Source organism: Scyliorhinus torazame, chromosome 31, assembly GCF_047496885.1.
Source record: "Scyliorhinus torazame isolate Kashiwa2021f chromosome 31, sScyTor2.1, whole genome shotgun sequence".
In the NCBI taxonomy this organism is placed as follows: Eukaryota; Metazoa; Chordata; class Chondrichthyes; order Carcharhiniformes; family Scyliorhinidae; genus Scyliorhinus; species Scyliorhinus torazame.
Genome location: NC_092737.1, coordinates 26,554,619 through 26,576,219, shown reverse-complemented (window position 1 = coordinate 26,576,219; position 21,601 = coordinate 26,554,619). Strand labels below are relative to the sequence as shown.

The 21,601-nt window shown below is 51.5% G+C and overlaps 31 non-coding genes across 31 annotated transcripts; all 31 read left to right on the top strand.

The window, feature by feature from the left end:
• Positions 1 to 134: 134 nt before the first annotated feature.
• On the top strand, positions 135 to 206 carry trnaq-uug (transfer RNA glutamine (anticodon UUG)). The gene has a single exon. It is a non-coding gene; the product is annotated as a tRNA-Gln (tRNA).
• Positions 207 to 1,183: 977 nt separating this feature from the next.
• On the top strand, positions 1,184 to 1,255 carry trnaq-cug (transfer RNA glutamine (anticodon CUG)). The gene has a single exon. It is a non-coding gene; the product is annotated as a tRNA-Gln (tRNA).
• Positions 1,256 to 1,539: 284 nt separating this feature from the next.
• On the top strand, positions 1,540 to 1,611 carry trnaq-uug (transfer RNA glutamine (anticodon UUG)). The gene has a single exon. It is a non-coding gene; the product is annotated as a tRNA-Gln (tRNA).
• A 977-nt stretch (positions 1,612 to 2,588) lies between these two features.
• On the top strand, positions 2,589 to 2,660 carry trnaq-cug (transfer RNA glutamine (anticodon CUG)). The gene has a single exon. It is a non-coding gene; the product is annotated as a tRNA-Gln (tRNA).
• A 284-nt stretch (positions 2,661 to 2,944) lies between these two features.
• On the top strand, positions 2,945 to 3,016 carry trnaq-uug (transfer RNA glutamine (anticodon UUG)). The gene has a single exon. It is a non-coding gene; the product is annotated as a tRNA-Gln (tRNA).
• A 977-nt stretch (positions 3,017 to 3,993) lies between these two features.
• trnaq-cug (transfer RNA glutamine (anticodon CUG)) lies at positions 3,994 to 4,065 on the top strand. The gene has a single exon. It is a non-coding gene; the product is annotated as a tRNA-Gln (tRNA).
• Positions 4,066 to 4,349: 284 nt separating this feature from the next.
• Positions 4,350 to 4,421, top strand: trnaq-uug (transfer RNA glutamine (anticodon UUG)). Its single transcript has one exon. It is a non-coding gene; the product is annotated as a tRNA-Gln (tRNA).
• Positions 4,422 to 5,399: 978 nt separating this feature from the next.
• Positions 5,400 to 5,471, top strand: trnaq-cug (transfer RNA glutamine (anticodon CUG)). Its single transcript has one exon. It is a non-coding gene; the product is annotated as a tRNA-Gln (tRNA).
• A 284-nt stretch (positions 5,472 to 5,755) lies between these two features.
• Positions 5,756 to 5,827, top strand: trnaq-uug (transfer RNA glutamine (anticodon UUG)). The gene has a single exon. It is a non-coding gene; the product is annotated as a tRNA-Gln (tRNA).
• Positions 5,828 to 6,804: 977 nt separating this feature from the next.
• Positions 6,805 to 6,876, top strand: trnaq-cug (transfer RNA glutamine (anticodon CUG)). Its single transcript has one exon. It is a non-coding gene; the product is annotated as a tRNA-Gln (tRNA).
• A 284-nt stretch (positions 6,877 to 7,160) lies between these two features.
• Positions 7,161 to 7,232, top strand: trnaq-uug (transfer RNA glutamine (anticodon UUG)). Its single transcript has one exon. It is a non-coding gene; the product is annotated as a tRNA-Gln (tRNA).
• Positions 7,233 to 8,210: 978 nt separating this feature from the next.
• trnaq-cug (transfer RNA glutamine (anticodon CUG)) lies at positions 8,211 to 8,282 on the top strand. The gene has a single exon. It is a non-coding gene; the product is annotated as a tRNA-Gln (tRNA).
• Positions 8,283 to 8,566: 284 nt separating this feature from the next.
• Positions 8,567 to 8,638, top strand: trnaq-uug (transfer RNA glutamine (anticodon UUG)). Its single transcript has one exon. It is a non-coding gene; the product is annotated as a tRNA-Gln (tRNA).
• A 977-nt stretch (positions 8,639 to 9,615) lies between these two features.
• On the top strand, positions 9,616 to 9,687 carry trnaq-cug (transfer RNA glutamine (anticodon CUG)). The gene has a single exon. It is a non-coding gene; the product is annotated as a tRNA-Gln (tRNA).
• Positions 9,688 to 9,971: 284 nt separating this feature from the next.
• On the top strand, positions 9,972 to 10,043 carry trnaq-uug (transfer RNA glutamine (anticodon UUG)). The gene has a single exon. It is a non-coding gene; the product is annotated as a tRNA-Gln (tRNA).
• Positions 10,044 to 11,021: 978 nt separating this feature from the next.
• trnaq-cug (transfer RNA glutamine (anticodon CUG)) lies at positions 11,022 to 11,093 on the top strand. Its single transcript has one exon. It is a non-coding gene; the product is annotated as a tRNA-Gln (tRNA).
• A 284-nt stretch (positions 11,094 to 11,377) lies between these two features.
• Positions 11,378 to 11,449, top strand: trnaq-uug (transfer RNA glutamine (anticodon UUG)). Its single transcript has one exon. It is a non-coding gene; the product is annotated as a tRNA-Gln (tRNA).
• A 977-nt stretch (positions 11,450 to 12,426) lies between these two features.
• trnaq-cug (transfer RNA glutamine (anticodon CUG)) lies at positions 12,427 to 12,498 on the top strand. Its single transcript has one exon. It is a non-coding gene; the product is annotated as a tRNA-Gln (tRNA).
• A 283-nt stretch (positions 12,499 to 12,781) lies between these two features.
• On the top strand, positions 12,782 to 12,853 carry trnaq-uug (transfer RNA glutamine (anticodon UUG)). The gene has a single exon. It is a non-coding gene; the product is annotated as a tRNA-Gln (tRNA).
• A 978-nt stretch (positions 12,854 to 13,831) lies between these two features.
• trnaq-cug (transfer RNA glutamine (anticodon CUG)) lies at positions 13,832 to 13,903 on the top strand. Its single transcript has one exon. It is a non-coding gene; the product is annotated as a tRNA-Gln (tRNA).
• Positions 13,904 to 14,187: 284 nt separating this feature from the next.
• On the top strand, positions 14,188 to 14,259 carry trnaq-uug (transfer RNA glutamine (anticodon UUG)). Its single transcript has one exon. It is a non-coding gene; the product is annotated as a tRNA-Gln (tRNA).
• A 977-nt stretch (positions 14,260 to 15,236) lies between these two features.
• On the top strand, positions 15,237 to 15,308 carry trnaq-cug (transfer RNA glutamine (anticodon CUG)). The gene has a single exon. It is a non-coding gene; the product is annotated as a tRNA-Gln (tRNA).
• A 283-nt stretch (positions 15,309 to 15,591) lies between these two features.
• On the top strand, positions 15,592 to 15,663 carry trnaq-uug (transfer RNA glutamine (anticodon UUG)). The gene has a single exon. It is a non-coding gene; the product is annotated as a tRNA-Gln (tRNA).
• A 978-nt stretch (positions 15,664 to 16,641) lies between these two features.
• trnaq-cug (transfer RNA glutamine (anticodon CUG)) lies at positions 16,642 to 16,713 on the top strand. Its single transcript has one exon. It is a non-coding gene; the product is annotated as a tRNA-Gln (tRNA).
• A 284-nt stretch (positions 16,714 to 16,997) lies between these two features.
• On the top strand, positions 16,998 to 17,069 carry trnaq-uug (transfer RNA glutamine (anticodon UUG)). The gene has a single exon. It is a non-coding gene; the product is annotated as a tRNA-Gln (tRNA).
• Positions 17,070 to 18,046: 977 nt separating this feature from the next.
• On the top strand, positions 18,047 to 18,118 carry trnaq-cug (transfer RNA glutamine (anticodon CUG)). The gene has a single exon. It is a non-coding gene; the product is annotated as a tRNA-Gln (tRNA).
• A 283-nt stretch (positions 18,119 to 18,401) lies between these two features.
• On the top strand, positions 18,402 to 18,473 carry trnaq-uug (transfer RNA glutamine (anticodon UUG)). The gene has a single exon. It is a non-coding gene; the product is annotated as a tRNA-Gln (tRNA).
• Positions 18,474 to 19,451: 978 nt separating this feature from the next.
• On the top strand, positions 19,452 to 19,523 carry trnaq-cug (transfer RNA glutamine (anticodon CUG)). The gene has a single exon. It is a non-coding gene; the product is annotated as a tRNA-Gln (tRNA).
• A 284-nt stretch (positions 19,524 to 19,807) lies between these two features.
• Positions 19,808 to 19,879, top strand: trnaq-uug (transfer RNA glutamine (anticodon UUG)). The gene has a single exon. It is a non-coding gene; the product is annotated as a tRNA-Gln (tRNA).
• Positions 19,880 to 20,857: 978 nt separating this feature from the next.
• On the top strand, positions 20,858 to 20,929 carry trnaq-cug (transfer RNA glutamine (anticodon CUG)). The gene has a single exon. It is a non-coding gene; the product is annotated as a tRNA-Gln (tRNA).
• Positions 20,930 to 21,213: 284 nt separating this feature from the next.
• trnaq-uug (transfer RNA glutamine (anticodon UUG)) lies at positions 21,214 to 21,285 on the top strand. Its single transcript has one exon. It is a non-coding gene; the product is annotated as a tRNA-Gln (tRNA).
• The last annotated feature ends 316 nt before the right edge of the window (positions 21,286 to 21,601 follow it).

The window sequence follows — 21,601 nt, the reverse complement described above, 5'->3', positions numbered from 1 at the left end:
CACAAGCAGCATTTTGCCATCCTGCGGGCAACTACTATTCGTGTGCAGTCAGAGAACCTTTGCGCAAGTAAGCTGGTGTGTGTGCGTGCCTGTGTGTGGACAAAAGACTGCTTCCTCAGAGGCAGAGTCCAGTCGGTTCCATGGTGTAACGGTGAGCACTCTGGACTTTGAATCCAGCGATCCGAGTTCAAATGTCGGTGGAGCCAGTACTCTGTTTGTCCCACTTCTTGTTCAATTCGGGGACAGCTGAGTAAAAGACCCCAATGCAGGCGGGGCTCCTGGCCGCAGGCCTTTTCTGCCTTCCAGCTTGCTGTCTTCTTGAGCGATCGTCCGCTCGGGTTGATGCGGTAACACCAGCCGGGACATTTGCTGCGTGGTCGCTGTCATTTCCTGCGCGGCGCAGTGGGTGCATGTGAACTTGCCACTCTGCCCAAAACTCAGCAGGTGATGCACACATCACTTCAATCGTCTTCTTCAACACGACCACTTTTAACTTTTCCTTCTATGCCAAGCGTCGTGCGTGAATCCCTTTGCAATGTTTGTACACTGATGCCGAGGCAGCATTGCAATATTCGGGGGAAACAGCTTCAACGCTGCTGGGAGCGGCAGCTTGTCTGCACCGCTTTCATTTGCACAGCAGCCAAACCTAGTCGGAGGCTGAGTGACAGAGGTGGAGTTACGCTTGAGGTAATAATCCAGCCAAGGCTGAACGTCGGAATTAAATTTTCAAGTGCTTGCCGTTCTGCTCATGGGAAAGATGTGCGCGCATTCTCGAGGGTCAGTCAGCCACACACATTGTGCAATTTGCAGTACGGCAGCACCTCACAAATTATCTTGATTGCCCATTGCTCCCATTCGCTGGAGCCACTGTGAAACTTTTGCGAGCAGTATTCTCGCTGGCTCTCACAGCTGAGCCTGACACGATTCAGCGACGCTGCTCTGAGCCCTCAGCAAAACGGGACACTGACCCCTGTGAAACGTGATGACTTGTCCCAATATCCCCCGCTGTGGCTTGGGGGGTGAAAAGATTGGGTGTCATCTTTGAGGGAGGTTTCCTGTCACACCTTTGCAGAACAATGTTTGCACATCATCAGATTCTGTTGTCGCACACGCTATTCTTGCACATTTAACGAAAGAGGTAATCTTGTTTGAGTGACAATTTGCAGGCAGCTCCTATGACTGGGGTTCCATGGTGTAATGGTGAGCACTCTGGACTCTGAATCCAGTGATCCGTGTTCAAATCTCGGTGGAACCTTTCCTCTTGCCAAAGCCAATGATTAGTGTGTGTGAGCGAGAGAGCACTTCTTTTACATTTGCCACCAGGAGCAAATTGATTGGATCATTTCTCAGCCGCCGCAACGGCCACTGCAATTCGCATTGCTCAGCCTCTGTAGCCGGCTGCCTGCACAAGCAGCATTTTGCCATCCTGCGGGCAACTACTATTCGTGTGCAGTCAGAGAACCTTTGCGCAAGTAAGCTGGTGTGTGTGCGTGCCTGTGTGTGGACAAAAGACTGCTTCCTCAGAGGCAGAGTCCAGTCGGTTCCATGGTGTAACGGTGAGCACTCTGGACTTTGAATCCAGCGATCCGAGTTCAAATCTCGGTGGAGCCAGTACTCTGTTTGTCCCACTTCTTGTTCAATTCGGGGACAGCTGAGTAAAAGACCCCAATGCAGGCGGGGCTACTGGCCACAGGCCTTTTCTGCCTTCCAGCTTGCTGTCTTCTTGAGCGATCGTCCGCTCGGGTTGATGCGGTAACACCGGCCGGGACATTTGCTGCGTGGTCGCTGTCATTTCCTGCGCGGCGCAGTGGGTGCATGTGAACTTGCCACTCTGCCCAAAACTCAGCAGGTGTTGCACACATCACTTCAATCGTCTTCTTCAACACGACCACTTTTAACTTTTCCTTCTATGCCAAGCGTCGTGCGTGAATCCCTTTGCAATGTTTGTACACTGATGCCGAGGCAGCATTGCAATATTCGGGGGAAACAACTTCAACGCTGCTGGGAGCGGCAGCTTGTCTGCACCGCTTTCATTTGCACAGCAGCCAAACCTAGTCGGAGGCTGAGTGACAGAGGTGGAGTTACGCTTGAGGTAATAATCCAGCCAAGGCTGAACGTCGGAGATTAAATTTTCAGGTGCTTGCCATTCTGCTCATGGGAAAGATGTGCGCGCATTCTCGAGGGTCAGTCAGCCACACACATTGTGCAATTTGCAGTACGGCAGCACCTCACAAACTATCTTGCTTGCCCATTGCTCCCATTCGCTGCAGCCACTGTGAAACTTTTGCGAGCAGTATTCTCGCTGGCTCTCACAGCTGAGCCTGACACGATTCAGCGACACTGCTCTGAGCCCTCAGCAAAACGGGACACTGACCCCTGTGAAACGTGATGACTTGTCCAATATCCCCCGCTGTGGCTTGGGGGGTGAAAAGATTGGGTGTCATCTTTGAGGGAGGTTTCCTGTCACACCTTTGCAGAACAATGTTTGCACATCATCAGATTCTGTTGTCGCACACGCTATTCTTGCACATTTAACGAAAGAGGTAATCTTGTTTGAGTGACAATTTGCAGGCAGTTCCTATGACTGGGGTTCCATGGTGTAATGGTGAGCACTCTGGACTCTGAATCCAGTGATCTGAGTTCAAATCTCGGTGGAACTTTTCCTCTTGCCAAAGCCAATGATTAGTGTGTGTGAGCGAGAGAGCACTTCTTTTACATTTGCCACCAGGAGCAAATTGATTGGATCATTTCTCAGCCGCCGCAACGGCCACTGCAATTCGCATTGCTCAGCCTCTGTAGCCGGCTGCCTGCACAAGCAGCATTTTGCCATCCTGCGGGCAACTACTATTCGTGTGCAGTCAGAGAACCTTTGCGCAAGTAAGCTGGTGTGTGTGCGTGCCTGTGTGTGGACAAAAGACTGCTTCCTCAGAGGCAGAGTCCAGTCGGTTCCATGGTGTAACGGTGAGCACTCTGGACTTTGAATCCAGCGATCCGAGTTCAAATCTCGGTGGAGCCAGTACTCTGTTTGTCCCACTTCTTGTTCAATTCGGGGACAGCTGAGTAAAAGACCCCAATGCAGGCGGGGCTACTGGCCACAGGCCTTTTCTGCCTTCCAGCTTGCTGTCTTCTTGAGCGATCGTCCGCTCGGGTTGATGCGGTAACACCAGCCGGGACATTTGCTGCGTGGTCGCTGTCATTTCCTGCGCGGCGCAGTGGGTGCATGTGAACTTGCCACTCTGCCCAAAACTCAGCAGGTGATGCACACATCACTTCAATCGTCTTCTTCAACACGACCACTTTTAACTTTTCCTTCTATGCCAAGCGTCGTGCGTGAATCCCTTTGCAATGTTTGTACACTGATGCCGAGGGAGCATTGCAATATTCGGGGGAAACAGCTTCAACGCTGCTGGGAGCGGCAGCTTGTCTGCACCGCTTTCATTTGCACAGCAGCCAAACCTAGTCGGAGGCTGAGTGACAGAGGTGGAGTTACGCTTGAGGTAATAATCCAGCCAAGGCTGAACGTCGGAATTAAATTTTCAAGTGCTTGCCGTTCTGCTCATGGGAAAGATGTGCGCGCATTCTCGCGGGTCAGTCAGCCACACACATTGTGCAATTTGCAGTACGGCAGCACCTCACAAATTATCTTGCTTGCCCATTGCTCCCATTCGCTGGAGCCACTGTGAAACTTTTGCGAGCAGTATTCTCGCTGGCTCTCACAGCTGAGCCTGACACGATTCAGCGACGCTGCTCTGAGCCCTCAGCAAAACGGGACACTGACCCCTGTGAAACATGATGACTTGTCCCAATATCCTCCACTGTGGCTTGGGGGGTGAAAAGATTGGATGTCATCTTTGAGGGAGGTGTCCTGTCACACCTTTGCAGAACAATGTTTGCACATCATCAGATTCTGTTGTCGCACACGCTATTCTTGCACATTTAACGAAAGAGGTAATCTTGTTTGAGTGACAATTTGCAGGCAGTTCCTATGACTGGGGTTCCATGGTGTAATGGTGAGCACTCTGGACTCTGAATCCAGTGATCCGAGTTCAAATCTCGGTGGAACCTTTCCTCTTGCCAAAGCCAATGATTAGTGTGTGTGAGCGAGAGAGCACTTCTTTTACATTTGCCACCAGGAGCAAATTGATTGGATCATTTCTCAGCCGCCGCAACGGCCACTGCAATTCGCATTGCTCAGCCTCTGTAGCCGGCTGCCTGCACAAGCAGCATTTTGCCATCCTGCGGGCAACTACTATTCGTGTGCAGTCAGAGAACCTTTGCGCAAGTAAGCTGGTGTGTGTGCGTGCCTGTGTGTGGACAAAAGACTGCTTCCTCAGAGGCATAGTCCAGTCGGTTCCATGGTGTAACGGTGAGCACTCTGGACTTTGAATCCAGCGATCCGAGTTCAAATCTCGGTGGAGCCAGTACTCTGTTTGTCCCACTTCTTGTTCAATTCGGGGACAGCTGAGTAAAAGACCCCAATGCAGGCGGGGCTCCTGGCCGCAGGCCTCTTCTGCCTTCCAGCTTGCTGTCTTCTTGAGCGATCGTCCGCTCGGGTTGATGCGGTAACACCAGCCGGGACATTTGCTGCGTGGTCGCTGTCATTTCCTGCGCGGCGCAGTGGGTGCATGTGAACTTGCCACTCTGCCCAAAACTCAGCAGGTGATGCACACATCACTTCAATCGTCTTCTTCAACACGACCACTTTTAACTTTTCCTTCTATGCCAAGCGTCGTGCGTGAATCCCTTTGCAATGTTTGTACACTGATGCCGAGGCAGCATTGCAATATTCGGGGGAAACAGCTTCAACGCTGCTGGGAGCGGCAGCTTGTCTGCACCGCTTTCATTTGCACAGCAGCCAAACCTAGTCGGAGGCTGAGTGACAGAGGTGGAGTTACGCTTGAGGTAATAATCCAGCCAAGGCTGAACGTCGGAGATTAAATTTTCAAGTGCTTGCCATTCTGCTCATGGGAAAGATGTGCGCGCATTCTCGAGGGTCAGTCAGCCACACACATTGTGCAATTTGCAGTACGGCAGCACCTCACAAACTATCTTGCTTTCCCATTGCTCCCATTCGCTGCAGCCACTGTGAAACTTTTGCGAGCAGTATTCTCGCTGGCTCTCACAGCTGAGCCTGACACGATTCAGCGACACTGCTCTGAGCCCTCAGCAAAACGGGACACTGACCCCTGTGAAACGTGATGAATTGTCCCAATATCCCCCGCTGTGGCTTGGGGGGTGAAAAGATTGGGTGTCATCTTTGAGGGAGGTTTCCTGTCACACCTTTGCAGAACAATGTTTGCACATCATCAGATTCTGTTGTCGCACACGCTATTCTTGCACATTTAACGAAAGAGGTAATCTTGTTTGAGTGACAATTTGCAGGCAGTTCCTATGACTGGGGTTCCATGGTGTAATGGTGAGCACTCTGGACTCTGAATCCAGTGATCCGAGTTCAAATCTCGGTGGAACCTTTCCTCTTGCCAAAGCCAATGATTAGTGTGTGTGAGCGAGAGAGCACTTCTTTTACATTTGCCACCAGGAGCAAATTGATTGGATCATTTCTCAGCCGCCGCAACGGCCACTGCAATTCGCATTGCTCAGCCTCTGTAGCCGGCTGCCTGCACAAGCAGCATTTTGCCATCCTGCGGGCAACTACTATTCGTGTGCAGTCAGAGAACCTTTGCGCAAGTAAGCTGGTGTGTGTGCGTGCCTGTGTGTGGACAAAAGACTGCTTCCTCAGAGGCAGAGTCCAGTCGGTTCCATGGTGTAACGGTGAGCACTCTGGACTTTGAATCCAGCGATCCGAGTTCAAATCTCGGTGGAGCCAGTACTCTGTTTGTCCCACTTCTTGTTCAATTCGGGGACAGCTGAGTAAAAGACCCCAATGCAGGCGGGGCTACTGGCCACAGGCCTTTTCTGCCTTCCAGCTTGCTGTCTTCTTGAGCGATCGTCCGCTCGGGTTGATGCGGTAACACCAGCCGGGACATTTGCTGCGTGGTCGCTGTCATTTCCTGCGCGGCGCAGTGGGTGCATGTGAACTTGCCACTCTGCCCAAAACTCAGCAGGTGATGCACACATCACTTCAATCGTCTTCTTCAACACGACCACTTTTAACTTTTGCTTCTATGCCAAGCGTCGTGCGTGAATCCCTTTGCAATGTTTGTACACTGATGCCGAGGCAGCATTGCAATATTCGGGGGAAACAGCTTCAACGCTGCTGGGAGCGGCAGCTTGTCTGCACCGCTTTCATTTGCACAGCAGCCAAACCTAGTCGGAGGCTGAGTGACAGAGGTGGAGTTACGCTTGAGGTAATAATCCAGCCAAGGCTGAACGTCGGAATTAAATTTTCAAGTGCTTGCCGTTCTGCTCATGGGAAAGATGTGCGCGCATTCTCGCGGGTCAGTCAGCCACACACATTGTGCAATTTGCAGTACGGCAGCACCTCACAAATTATCTTGCTTGCCCATTGCTCCCATTCGCTGGAGCCACTGTGAAACTTTTGCGAGCAGTATTCTCGCTGGCTCTCACAGCTGAGCCTGACACGATTCAGCGACGCTGCTCTGAGCCCTCAGCAAAACGGGACACTGACCCCTGTGAAACATGATGACTTGTCCCAATATCCTCCACTGTGGCTTGGGGGGTGAAAAGATTGGATGTCATCTTTGAGGGAGGTGTCCTGTCACACCTTTGCAGAACAATGTTTGCACATCATCAGATTCTGTTGTCGCACACGCTATTCTTGCACATTTAACGAAAGAGGTAATCTTGTTTGAGTGACAATTTGCAGGCAGTTCCTATGACTGGGGTTCCATGGTGTAATGGTGAGCACTCTGGACTCTGAATCCAGTGATCCGAGTTCAAATCTCGGTGGAACCTTTCCTCTTGCCAAAGCCAATGATTAGTGTGTGTGAGCGAGAGAGCACTTCTTTTACATTTGCCACCAGGAGCAAATTGATTGGATCATTTCTCAGCCGCCGCAACGGCCACTGCAATTCGCATTGCTCAGCCTCTGTAGCCGGCTGCCTGCACAAGCAGCATTTTGCCATCCTGCGGGCAACTACTATTCGTGTGCAGTCAGAGAACCTTTGCGCAAGTAAGCTGGTGTGTGTGCGTGCCTGTGTGTGGACAAAAGACTGCTTCCTCAGAGGCAGAGTCCAGTCGGTTCCATGGTGTAACGGTGAGCACTCTGGACTTTGAATCCAGCGATCCGAGTTCAAATCTCGGTGGAGCCAGTACTCTGTTTGTCCCACTTCTTGTTCAATTCGGGGACAGCTGAGTAAAAGACCCCAATGCAGGCGGGGCTCCTGGCCGCAGGCCTCTTCTGCCTTCCAGCTTGCTGTCTTCTTGAGCGATCGTCCGCTCGGGTTGATGCGGTAACACCAGCCGGGACATTTGCTGCGTGGTCGCTGTCATTTCCTGCGCGGCGCAGTGGGTGCATGTGAACTTGCCACTCTGCCCAAAACTCAGCAGGTGATGCACACATCACTTCAATCGTCTTCTTCAACACGACCACTTTTAACTTTTCCTTCTATGCCAAGCGTCGTGCGTGAATCCCTTTGCAATGTTTGTACACTGATGCCGAGGCAGCATTGCAATATTCGGGGGAAACAGCTTCAACGCTGCTGGGAGCGGCAGCTTGTCTGCACCGCTTTCATTTGCACAGCAGCCAAACCTAGTCGGAGGCTGAGTGACAGAGGTGGAGTTACGCTTGAGGTAATAATCCAGCCAAGGCTGAACGTCGGAGATTAAATTTTCAAGTGCTTGCCGTTCTGCTCATGGGAAAGATGTGCGCGCATTCTCGAGGGTCAGTCAGCCACACACATTGTGCAATTTGCAGTACGGCAGCACCTCACAAACTATCTTGCTTTCCCATTGCTCCCATTCGCTGCAGCCACTGTGAAACTTTTGCGAGCAGTATTCTCGCTGGCTCTCACAGCTGAGCCTGACACGATTCAGCGACACTGCTCTGAGCCCTCAGCAAAACGGGACACTGACCCCTGTGAAACGTGATGAATTGTCCCAATATCCCCCGCTGTGGCTTGGGGGGTGAAAAGATTGGGTGTCATCTTTGAGGGAGGTTTCCTGTCACACCTTTGCAGAACAATGTTTGCACATCATCAGATTCTGTTGTCGCACACGCTATTCTTGCACATTTAACGAAAGAGGTAATCTTGTTTGAGTGACAATTTGCAGGCAGTTCCTATGACTGGGGTTCCATGGTGTAATGGTGAGCACTCTGGACTCTGAATCCAGTGATCCGAGTTCAAATCTCGGTGGAACCTTTCCTCTTGCCAAAGCCAATGATTAGTGTGTGTGAGCGAGAGAGCACTTCTTTTACATTTGCCACCAGGAGCAAATTGATTGGATCATTTCTCAGCCGCCGCAACGGCCACTGCAATTCGCATTGCTCAGCCTCTGTAGCCGGCTGCCTGCACAAGCAGCATTTTGCCATCCTGCGGGCAACTACTATTCGTGTGCAGTCAGAGAACCTTTGCGCAAGTAAGCTGGTGTGTGTGCGTGCCTGTGTGTGGACAAAAGACTGCTTCCTCAGAGGCAGAGTCCAGTCGGTTCCATGGTGTAACGGTGAGCACTCTGGACTTTGAATCCAGCGATCCGAGTTCAAATCTCGGTGGAGCCAGTACTCTGTTTGTCCCACTTCTTGTTCAATTCGGGGACAGCTGAGTAAAAGACCCCAATGCAGGCGGGGCTACTGGCCACAGGCCTTTTCTGCCTTCCAGCTTGCTGTCTTCTTGAGCGATCGTCCGCTCGGGTTGATGCGGTAACACCAGCCGGGACATTTGCTGCGTGGTCGCTGTCATTTCCTGCGCGGCGCATTGGGTGCATGTGAACTTGCCACTCTGCCCAAAACTCAGCAGGTGATGCACACATCACTTCAATCGTCTTCTTCAACACGACCACTTTTAACTTTTGCTTCTATGCCAAGCGTCGTGCGTGAATCCCTTTGCAATGTTTGTACACTGATGCCGAGGCAGCATTGCAATATTCGGGGGAAACAGCTTCAACGCTGCTGGGAGCGGCAGCTTGTCTGCACCGCTTTCATTTGCACAGCAGCCAAACCTAGTCGGAGGCTGAGTGACAGAGGTGGAGTTACGCTTGAGGTAATAATCCAGCCAAGGCTGAACGTCGGAATTAAATTTTCAAGTGCTTGCCGTTCTGCTCATGGGAAAGATGTGCGCGCATTCTCGCGGGTCAGTCAGCCACACACATTGTGCAATTTGCAGTACGGCAGCACCTCACAAATTATCTTGCTTGCCCATTGCTCCCATTCGCTGGAGCCACTGTGAAACTTTTGCGAGCAGTATTCTCGCTGGCTCTCACAGCTGAGCCTGACACGATTCAGCGACGCTGCTCTGAGCCCTCAGCAAAACGGGACACTGACCCCTGTGAAACATGATGACTTGTCCCAATATCCTCCACTGTGGCTTGGGGGGTGAAAAGATTGGATGTCATCTTTGAGGGAGGTGTCCTGTCACACCTTTGCAGAACAATGTTTGCACATCATCAGATTCTGTTGTCGCACACGCTATTCTTGCACATTTAACGAAAGAGGTAATCTTGTTTGAGTGACAATTTGCAGGCAGTTCCTATGACTGGGGTTCCATGGTGTAATGGTGAGCACTCTGGACTCTGAATCCAGTGATCCGAGTTCAAATCTCGGTGGAACCTTTCCTCTTGCCAAAGCCAATGATTAGTGTGTGTGAGCGAGAGAGCACTTCTTTTACATTTGCCACCAGGAGCAAATTGATTGGATCATTTCTCAGCCGCCGCAACGGCCACTGCAATTCGCATTGCTCAGCCTCTGTAGCCGGCTGCCTGCACAAGCAGCATTTTGCCATCCTGCGGGCAACTACTATTCGTGTGCAGTCAGAGAACCTTTGCGCAAGTAAGCTGGTGTGTGTGCGTGCCTGTGTGTGGACAAAAGACTGCTTCCTCAGAGGCAGAGTCCAGTCGGTTCCATGGTGTAACGGTGAGCACTCTGGACTTTGAATCCAGCGATCCGAGTTCAAATCTCGGTGGAGCCAGTACTCTGTTTGTCCCACTTCTTGTTCAATTCGGGGACAGCTGAGTAAAAGACCCCAATGCAGGCGGGGCTCCTGGCCGCAGGCCTCTTCTGCCTTCCAGCTTGCTGTCTTCTTGAGCGATCGTCCGCTCGGGTTGATGCGGTAACACCGGCCGGGACATTTGCTGCGTGGTCGCTGTCATTTCCTGCGCGGCGCAGTGGGTGCATGTGAACTTGCCACTCTGCCCAAAACTCAGCAGGTGATGCACACATCACTTCAATCGTCTTCTTCAACACGACCACTTTTAACTTTTCCTTCTATGCCAAGCGTCGTGCGTGAATCCCTTTGCAATGTTTGTACACTGATGCCGAGGCAGCATTGCAATATTCGGGGGAAACAGCTTCAACGCTGCTGGGAGCGGCAGCTTGTCTGCACCGCTTTCATTTGCACAGCAGCCAAACCTAGTCGGAGGCTGAGTGACAGAGGTGGAGTTACGCTTGAGGTAATAATCCAGCCAAGGCTGAACGTCGGAGATTAAATTTTCAAGTGCTTGCCATTCTGCTCATGGGAAAGATGTGCGCGCATTCTCGAGGGTCAGTCAGCCACACACATTGTGCAATTTGCAGTACGGCAGCACCTCACAAACTATCTTGCTTTCCCATTGCTCCCATTCGCTGCAGCCACTGTGAAACTTTTGCGAGCAGTATTCTCGCTGGCTCTCACAGCTGAGCCTGACACGATTCAGCGACACTGCTCTGAGCCCTCAGCAAAACGGGACACTGACCCCTGTGAAACGTGATGAATTGTCCCAATATCCCCCGCTGTGGCTTGGGGGGTGAAAAGATTGGGTGTCATCTTTGAGGGAGGTTTCCTGTCACACCTTTGCAGAACAATGTTTGCACATCATCAGATTCTGTTGTCGCACACGCTATTCTTGCACATTTAACGAAAGAGGTAATCTTGTTTGAGTGACAATTTGCAGGCAGTTCCTATGACTGGGGTTCCATGGTGTAATGGTGAGCACTCTGGACTCTGAATCCAGTGATCCGAGTTCAAATCTCGGTGGAACCTTTCCTCTTGCCAAAGCCAATGATTAGTGTGTGTGAGCGAGAGAGCACTTCTTTTACATTTGCCACCAGGAGCAAATTGATTGGATCATTTCTCAGCCGCCGCAACGGCCACTGCAATTCGCATTGCTCAGCCTCTGTAGCCGGCTGCCTGCACAAGCAGCATTTTGCCATCCTGCGGGCAACTACTATTCGTGTGCAGTCAGAGAACCTTTGCGCAAGTAAGCTGGTGTGTGTGCGTGCCTGTGTGTGGACAAAAGACTGCTTCCTCAGAGGCAGAGTCCAGTCGGTTCCATGGTGTAACGGTGAGCACTCTGGACTTTGAATCCAGCGATCCGAGTTCAAATGTCGGTGGAGCCAGTACTCTGTTTGTCCCACTTCTTGTTCAATTCGGGGACAGCTGAGTAAAAGACCCCAATGCAGGCGGGGCTACTGGCCGCAGGCCTTTTCTGCCTTCCAGCTTGCTGTCTTCTTGAGCGATCGTCCGCTCGGGTTGATGCGGTAACACCGGCCGGGACATTTGCTGCGTGGTCGCTGTCATTTCCTGCGCGGCGCAGTGGGTGCATGTGAACTTGCCACTCTGCCCAAAACTCAGCAGGTGTTGCACACATCACTTCAATCGTCTTCTTCAACACGACCACTTTTAACTTTTCCTTCTATGCCAAGCGTCGTGCGTGAATCCCTTTGCAATGTTTGTACACTGATGCCGAGGCAGCATTGCAATATTCGGGGGAAACAGCTTCAACGCTGCTGGGAGCGGCAGCTTGTCTGCACCGCTTTCATTTGCACAGCAGCCAAACCTAGTCGGAGGCTGAGTGACAGAGGTGGAGTTACGCTTGAGGTAATAATCCAGCCAAGGCTGAACGTCGGAATTAAATTTTCAAGTGCTTGCCGTTCTGCTCATGGGAAAGATGTGCGCGCATTCTCGAGGGTCAGTCAGCCACACACATTGTGCAATTTGCAGTACGGCAGCACCTCACAAATTATCTTGCTTGCCCATTGCTCCCATTCACTGGAGCCACTGTGAAACTTTTGCGAGCAGTATTCTCGCTGGCTCTCACAGCTGAGCCTGACACGATTCAGCGACGCTGCTCTGAGCCCTCAGCAAAACGGGACACTGACCCCTGTGAAACATGATGACTTGTCCCAATATCCTCCACAGTGGCTTGGGGGGTGAAAAGATTGGATGTCATCTTTGAGGGAGGTGTCCTGTCACACCTTTGCAGAACAATGTTTGCACATCATCAGATTCTGTTGTCGCACACGTTGTTCTTGCACATTTAATGAAAGAGGTAAACTTGTTTGAGTGACAATTTGCAGGCAGTGCCTATGACTGGGGTTCCATGGTGTAATGGTGAGCACTCTGGACTCTGAATCCAGTGATCCGAGTTCAAATCTCTGTGGAACCTTTCCTCTTGCCAAAGCCAATGATTAGTGTGTGTGAGCGAGAGAGCACTTCTTTTACATTTGCCACCAGGAGCAAATTGATTGGATCATTTCTCAGCCGCCGCAACGGCCACTGCAATTCACATTGCTCAGCCTCTGTAGCCGGCTGCCTGCACAAGCAGCATTTTGCCATCCTGTGGGCAACTACTATTCGTGTGCAGTCAGAGAACCTTTGCGCAAGTAAGCTGGTGTGTGTGCGTGCCTGTGTGTGGCCAAAGACTGCTTCCTCAGAGGCAGAGTCCAGTCGGTTCCATGGTGTAACGGTGAGCACTCTGGACTTTGAATCCAGCGATCCGAGTTCAAATCTTGGTGGAGCCAGTACTCTGTTTGTCCTACTTCTTGTTCAATTCGGGGGCAGCTGAGTAAAAGACCTCAATGCAGGCGGGGCTACTGGCCACAGGCCTTTTCTGCCTTCCAGCTTGCTGTCTTCTTGAGCGATCGTCCGCTCGGGTTGATGCGGTAACACCGGCCGGGACATTTGCTGCGTGGTCGCTGTCATTTCCTGCGCGGCGCAGTGGGTGCATGTGAACTTGCCACTCTGCCCAAAACTCAGCAGGTGATGCACACATCACTTCAATCGTCTTCTTCAACACGACCACTTTTAACTTTTCCTTCTATGCCAAGCGTCGTGCGTGAATCCCTTTGCAATGTTTGTACACTGATGCCGAGGCAGCATTGCAATATTCGGGGGAAACAGCTTCAACGCTGCTGGGAGCGGCAGCTTGTCTGCACCGCTTTCATTTGCACAGCAGCCAAACCTAGTCGGAGGCTGAGTGACAGAGGTGGAGTTACGCTTGAGGTAATAATCCAGCCAAGGCTGAACGTCGGAGATTAAATTTTCAAGTGCTTGCCATTCTGCTCATGGGAAAGATGTGCGCGCATTCTCGAGGGTCAGTCAGCCACACACATTGTGCAATTTGCAGTACGGCAGCACCTCACAAACTATCTTGCTTGCCCATTGCTCCCATTCGCTGCAGCCACTGTGAAACTTTTGCGAGCAGTATTCTCGCTGGCTCTCACAGCTGAGCCTGACACGATTCAGCGACGCTGCTCTGAGCCCTCAGCAAAACGGGACACTGACCCCTGTGAAACGTGATGAATTGTCCCAATATCCCCCGCTGTGGCTTGGGGGGTGAAAAGATTGGGTGTCATCTTTGAGGGAGGTTTCCTGTCACACCTTTGCAGAACAATGTTTGCACATCATCAGATTCTGTTGTTGCACACGCTATTCTTGCACATTTAACGAAAGAGGTAATCTTGTTTGAGTGACAATTTGCAGCTAGGGGCTATAACTGGGGTTCCATGGTGTAATGGTGAGCACTCTGGACTCTGAATCCAGTGATCCGAGTTCAAATCTCGGTGGATCCTTTCCTCTTGCCAAAGCCAATGATTAGTGTGTGTGAGCGAGAGAGCACTTCTTTTACATTTGCCACCAGGAGCAAATTGATTGGATCATTTCTCAGCCGCCGTAACGGCCACTGCAATTCGCATTGCTCAGCCTCTGTAGCCGGCTGCCTGCACAAGCAGCATTTTGCCAACCTGCGGGCAACTACTATTTGTGTGCAGTCAGAGAACCTTTGCGCAAGTAAGCTGGTGTGTGTGCGTGCCTGTGTGTGGACAAAAGACTGCTTCCTCAGAGGCAGAGTCCAGTCGGTTCCATGGTGTAACGGTGAGCACTCTGGACTTTGAATCCAGCGATCCGAGTTCAAATCTCGGTGGAGCCAGTACTCTGTTTGTCCCACTTCTTGTTCAATTCGGGGGCAGCTGAGTAAAAGACCCCAATGCAGGCGGGGCTACTGGCCGCAGGCCTTTTCTGCCTTCCAGCTTGCTGTCTTCTTGAGCGATCGTCCGCTCGGGTTGATGCGGTAACACCGGCCGGGACATTTGCTGCGTGGTCGCTGTCATTTCCTGCGCGGCGCAGTGGGTGCATGTGAACTTGCCACTCTGCCCAAAACTCAGCAGGTGATGCACACATCACTTCAATCGTCTTCTTCAACACGACCACTTTTAACTTTTCCTTCTATGCCAAGCGTCGTGCGTGAATCCCTTTGCAATGTTTGTACACTGATGCCGAGGCAGCATTGCAATATTCGGGGGAAACAGCTTCAACGCTGCTGGGAGCGGCAGCTTGTCTGCACCGCTTTCATTTGCACAGCAGCCAAACCTAGTCGGAGGCTGAGTGACAGAGGTGGAGTTACGCTTGAGGTAATAATCCAGCCAAGGCTGAACGTCGGAATTAAATTTTCAAGTGCTTGCCGTTCTGCTCATGGGAAAGATGTGCGCGCATTCTCGAGGGTCAGTCAGCCACACACATTGTGCAATTTGCAGTACGGCAGCACCTCACAAATTATCTTGCTTGCCCATTGCTCCCATTCGCTGGAGCCACTGTGAAACTTTTGCGAGCAGTATTCTCGCTGGCTCTCACAGCTGAGCCTGACACGATTCAGCGACGCTGCTCTGAGCCCTCAGCAAAACGGGACACTGACCCCTGTGAAACATGATGACTTGTCCCAATATCCTCCACTGTGGCTTGGGGGGTGAAAAGATTGGATGTCATCTTTGAGGGAGGTGTCCTGTCACACCTTTGCAGAACAATGTTTGCACATCATCAGATTCTGTTGTCGCACACGTTGTTCTTGCACATTTAATGAAAGAGGTAAACTTGTTTGAGTGACAATTTGCAGGCAGTGCCTATGACTGGGGTTCCATGGTGTAATGGTGAGCACTCTGGACTCTGAATCCAGTGATCCGAGTTCAAATCTCTGTGGAACCTTTCCTCTTGCCAAAGCCAATGATTAGTGTGTGTGAGCGAGAGAGCACTTCTTTTACATTTGCCACCAGGAGCAAATTGATTGGATCATTTCTCAGCCGCCGCAACGGCCACTGCAATTCACATTGCTCAGCCTCTGTAGCCGGCTGCCTGCACAAGCAGCATTTTGCCATCCTGTGGGCAACTACTATTCGTGTGCAGTCAGAGAACCTTTGCGCAAGTAAGCTGGTGTGTGTGCGTGCCTGTGTGTGGCCAAAGACTGCTTCCTCAGAGGCAGAGTCCAGTCGGTTCCATGGTGTAACGGTGAGCACTCTGGACTTTGAATCCAGCGATCCGAGTTCAAATCTCGGTGGAGCCAGTACTCTGTTTGTCCCACTTCTTGTTCAATTCGGGGGCAGCTGAGTAAAAGACCTCAATGCAGGCGGGGCTACTGGCCGCAGGCCTTTTCTGCCTTCCAGCTTGCTGTCTTCTTGAGCGATCGTCCGCTCGGGTTGATGCGGTAACACCGGCCGGGACATTTGCTGCGTGGTCGCTGTCATTTCCTGCGCGGCGCAGTGGGTGCATGTGAACTTGCCACTCTGCCCAAAACTCAGCAGGTGATGCACACATCACTTCAATCGTCTTCTTCAACACGACCACTTTTAACTTTTCCTTCTATGCCAAGCGTCGTGCGTGAATCCCTTTGCAATGTTTGTACACTGATGCCGAGGCAGCATTGCAATATTCGGGGGAAACAGCTTCAACGCTGCTGGGAGCGGCAGCTTGTCTGCACCGCTTTCATTTGCACAGCAGCCAAACCTAGTCGGAGGCTGAGTGACAGAGGTGGAGTTACGCTTGAGGTAATAATCCAGCCAAGGCTGAACGTCGGAGATTAAATTTTCAAGTGCTTGCCATTCTGCTCATGGGAAAGATGTGCGCGCATTCTCGAGGGTCAGTCAGCCACACACATTGTGCAATTTGCAGTACGGCAGCACCTCACAAACTATCTTGCTTGCCCATTGCTCCCATTCGCTGCAGCCACTGTGAAACTTTTGCGAGCAGTATTCTCGCTGGCTCTCACAGCTGAGCCTGACACGATTCAGCGACACTGCTCTGAGCCCTCAGCAAAACGGGACACTGACCCCTGTGAAACGTGATGAATTGTCCCAATATCCCCCGCTGTGGCTTGGGGGGTGAAAAGATTGGGTGTCATCTTTGAGGGAGGTTTCCTGTCACACCTTTGCAGAACAATGTTTGCACATCATCAGATTCTGTTGTTGCACACGCTATTCTTGCACATTTAACGAAAGAGGTAATCTTGTTTGAGTGACAATTTGCAGCTAGGGGCTATAACTGGGGTTCCATGGTGTAATGGTGAGCACTCTGGACTCTGAATCCAGTGATCCGAGTTCAAATCTCGGTGGATCCTTTCCTCTTGCCAAAGCCAATGATTAGTGTGTGTGAGCGAGAGAGCACTTCTTTTACATTTGCCACCAGGAGCAAATTGATTGGATCATTTCTCAGCCGCCGTAACGGCCACTGCAATTCGCATTGCTCAGCCTCTGTAGCCGGCTGCCTGCACAAGCAGCATTTTGCCAACCTGCGGGCAACTACTATTCGTGTGCAGTCAGAGAACCTTTGCGCAAGTAAGCTGGTGTGTGTGCGTGCCTGTGTGTGGACAAAAGACTGCTTCCTCAGAGGCAGAGTCCAGTCGGTTCCATGGTGTAACGGTGAGCACTCTGGACTTTGAATCCAGCGATCCGAGTTCAAATCTCGGTGGAGCCAGTACTCTGATTGTCCCACTTCTTGTTCAATTCGGGGGCAGCTGAGTAAAAGACCCCAATGCAGGCGGGGCTACTGGCCGCAGGCCTTTTCTGCCTTCCAGCTTGCTGTCTTCTTGAGCGATCGTCCGCTCGGGTTGATGCGGTAACACCGGCCGGGACATTTGCTGCGTGGTCGCTGTCATTTCCTGCGCGGCGCAGTGGGTGCATGTGAACTTGCCACTCTGCCCAAAACTCAGCAGGTGATGCACACATCACTTCAATCGTCTTCTTCAACACGACCACTTTTAACTTTTCCTTCTATGCCAAGCGTCGTGCGTGAATCCCTTTGCAATGTTTGTACACTGATGCCGAGGCAGCATTGCAATATTCGGGGGAAACAGCTTCAACGCTGCTGGGAGCGGCAGCTTGTCTGCACCACTTTCATTTGCACAGCAGCCAAACCTAGTCGGAGGCTGAGTGACAGAGGTGGAGTTACGCTTGAGGTAATAATCCAGCCAAGGCTGAACGTCGGAATTACATTTTCAAGTGCTTGCCGTTCTGCTCATGGGAAAGATGTGCGCGCATTCTCGAGGGTCAGTCAGCCACACACATTGTGCAATTTGCAGTACGGCAGCACCTCACAAATTATCTTGCTTGCCCATTGCTCCCATTCGCTGGAGCCACTGTGAAACTTTTGCGAGCAGTATTCTCGCTGGCTCTCACAGCTGAGCCTGACACGATTCAGCGACGCTGCTCTGAGCCCTCAGCAAAACGGGACACTGACCCCTGTGAAACATGATGACTTGTCCCAATATCCTCCACTGTGGCTTGGGGGGTGAAAAGATTGGATGTCATCTTTGAGGGAGGTGTCCTGTCACACCTTTGCAGAACAATGTTTGCACATCATCAGATTCTGTTGTCGCACACGTTGTTCTTGCACATTTAATGAAAGAGGTAAACTTGTTTGAGTGACAATTTGCAGGCAGTGCCTATGACTGGGGTTCCATGGTGTAATGGTGAGCACTCTGGACTCTGAATCCAGTGATCCGAGTTCAAATCTCTGTGGAACCTTTCCTCTTGCCAAAGCCAATGATTAGTGTGTGTGAGCGAGAGAGCACTTCTTTTACATTTGCCACCAGGAGCAAATTGATTGGATCATTTCTCAGCCGCCGCAACGGCCACTGCAATTCACTTTGCTCAGCCTCTGTAGCCGGCTGCCTGCACAAGCAGCATTTTGCCATCCTGTGGGCAACTACTATTCGTGTGCAGTCAGAGAACCTTTGCGCAAGTAAGCTGGTGTGTGTGCGTGCCTGTGTGTGGCCAAAGACTGCTTCCTCAGAGGCAGAGTCAAGTCGGTTCCATGGTGTAACGGTGAGCACTCTGGACTTTGAATCCAGCGATCCGAGTTCAAATCTCGGTGGAGCCAGTACTCTGTTTGTCCCACTTCTTGTTCAATTCGGGGGCAGCTGAGTAAAAGACCTCAATGCAGGCGGGGCTACTGGCCGCAGGCCTTTTCTGCCTTCCAGCTTGCTGTCTTCTTGAGCGATCGTCCGCTCGGGTTGATGCGGTAACACCGGCCGGGACATTTGCTGCGTGGTCGCTGTCATTTCCTGCGCGGCGCAGTGGGTGCATGTGAACTTGCCACTCTGCCCAAAACTCAGCAGGTGATGCACACATCACTTCAATCGTCTTCTTCAACACGACCACTTTTAACTTTTCCTTCTATGCCAAGCGTCGTGCGTGAATCCCTTTGCAATGTTTGTACACTGATGCCGAGGCAGCATTGCAATATTCGGGGGAAACAGCTTCAACGCTGCTGGGAGCGGCAGCTTGTCTGCACCGCTTTCATTTGCACAGCAGCCAAACCTAGTCGGAGGCTGAGTGACAGAGGTGGAGTTACGCTTGAGGTAATAATCCAGCCAAGGCTGAACGTCGGAGATTAAATTTTCAAGTGCTTGCCATTCTGCTCATGGGAAAGATGTGCGCGCATTCTCGAGGGTCAGTCAGCCACACACATTGTGCAATTTGCAGTACGGCAGCACCTCACAAACTATCTTGCTTGCCCATTGCTCCCATTCGCTGCAGCCACTGTGAAACTTTTGCGAGCAGTATTCTCGCTGGCTCTCACAGCTGAGCCTGACACGATTCAGCGACACTGCTCTGAGCCCTCAGCAAAACGGGACACTGACCCCTGTGAAACGTGATGAATTGTCCCAATATCCCCCGCTGTGGCTTGGGGGGTGAAAAGATTGGGTGTCATCTTTGAGGGAGGTTTCCTGTCACACCTTTGCAGAACAATGTTTGCACATCATCAGATTCTGTTGTTGCACACGCTATTCTTGCACATTTAACGAAAGAGGTAATCTTGTTTGAGTGACAATTTGCAGCTAGGGGCTATAACTGGGGTTCCATGGTGTAATGGTGAGCACTCTGGACTCTGAATCCAGTGATCCGAGTTCAAATCTCGGTGGATCCTTTCCTCTTGCCAAAGCCAATGATTAGTGTGTGTGAGCGAGAGAGCACTTCTTTTACATTTGCCACCAGGAGCAAATTGATTGGATCATTTCTCAGCCGCCGTAACGGCCACTGCAATTCGCATTGCTCAGCCTCTGTAGCCGGCTGCCTGCACAAGCAGCATTTTGCCAACCTGCGGGCAACTACTATTCGTGTGCAGTCAGAGAACCTTTGCGCAAGTAAGCTGGTGTGTGTGCGTGCCTGTGTGTGGACAAAAGACTGCTTCCTCAGAGGCAGAGTCCAGTCGGTTCCATGGTGTAACGGTGAGCACTCTGGACTTTGAATCCAGCGATCCGAGTTCAAATCTCGGTGGAGCCAGTACTCTGTTTGTCCCACTTCTTGTTCAATTCGGGGACTGCTGAGTAAAAGACCTCAATGCAGGCGGGGCTACTGGCCGCAGGCCTTTTCTGCCTTCCAGCTTGCTGTCTTCTTGAGCGATCGTCCGCTCGGGTTGATGCGGTAACACCGGCCGGGACATTTGCTGCGTGGTCGCTGTCATTTCCTGCGCGGCGCAGTGGGTGCATGTGAACTTGCCACTCTGCCCAAAACTCAGCAGGTGATGCACACATCACTTCAATCGTCTTCTTCAACATGACCACTTTTAACTTTTCCTTCTATGCCAAGCGTCGTGCGTGAATCCCTTTGCAATGTTTGTACACTGATGCCGAGGCAGCATTGCAATATTCGGGGGAAACAACTTCAACGCTGCTGGGAGCGGCAGCTTGTCTGCACCGCTTTCATTTGCACAGCAGCCAAACCTAGTCGGAGGCTGAGTGACAGAGGTGGAGTTACGCTTGAGGTAATAATCCAGCCAAGGCTGAACGTCGGAGATTAAATTTTCAGGTGCTTGCCATTCTGCTCATGGGAAAGATGTGCGCGCATTCTCGAGGGTCAGTCAGCCACACACATTGTGCAATTTGCAGTACGGCAGCACCTCACAAACTATCTTGCTTGCCCATTGCTCCCATTCGCTGCAGCCACTGTGAAACTTTTGCGAGCAGTATTCTCGCTGGCTCTCACAGCTGAGCCTGACACGATTCAGCGACACTGCTCTGAGCCCTCAGCAAAACGGGACACTGACCCCTGTGAAACGTGATGAATTGTCCCAATATCCCCCGCTGTGGCTTGGGGGGTGAAAAGATTGGGTGTCATCTTTGAGGGAGGTTTCCTGTCACACCTTTGCAGAACAATGTTTGCACATCATCAGATTCTGTTGTCGCACACGCTATTCTTGCACATTTAACGAAAGAGGTAATCTTGTTTGAGTGACAATTTGCAGGCAGTTCCTATGACTGGGGTTCCATGGTGTAATGGTGAGCACTCTGGACTCTGAATCCAGTGATCCGAGTTCAAATCTCGGTGGAACCTTTCCTCTTGCCAAAGCCAATGATTAGTGTGTGTGAGCGAGAGAGCACTTCTTTTACATTTGCCACCAGGAGCAAATTGATTGGATCATTTCTCAGCCGCCGCAACGGCCACTGCAATTCGCATTGCTCAGCCTCTGTAGCCGGCTGCCTGCACAAGCAGCATTTTGCCATCCTGCGGGCAACTACTATTCGTGTGCAGTCAGAGAACCTTTGCGCAAGTAAGCTGGTGTGTGTGCGTGCCTGTGTGTGGACAAAAGACTGCTTCCTCAGAGGCAGAGTCCAGTCGGTTCCATGGTGTAAGGGTGAGCACTCTGGACTTTGAATCCAGCGATCCGAGTTCAAATGTCGGTGGAGCCAGTACTCTGTTTGTCCCACTTCTTGTTCAATTCGGGGACAGCTGAGTAAAAGACCTCAATGCAGGCGGGGCTACTGGCCACAGGCCTTTTCTGCCTTCCAGCTTGCTGTCTTCTTGAGCGATCGTCCGCTCGGGTTGATGCGGTAACACCGGCCGGGACATTTGCTGCGTGGTCGCTGTCATTTCCTGCGCGGCGCAGTGGGTGCATGTGAACTTGCCACTCTGCCCAAAACTCAGCAGGTGATGCACACATCACTTCAATCGTCTTCTTCAACACGACCACTTTTAACTTTTCCTTCTATGCCAAGCGTCGTGCGT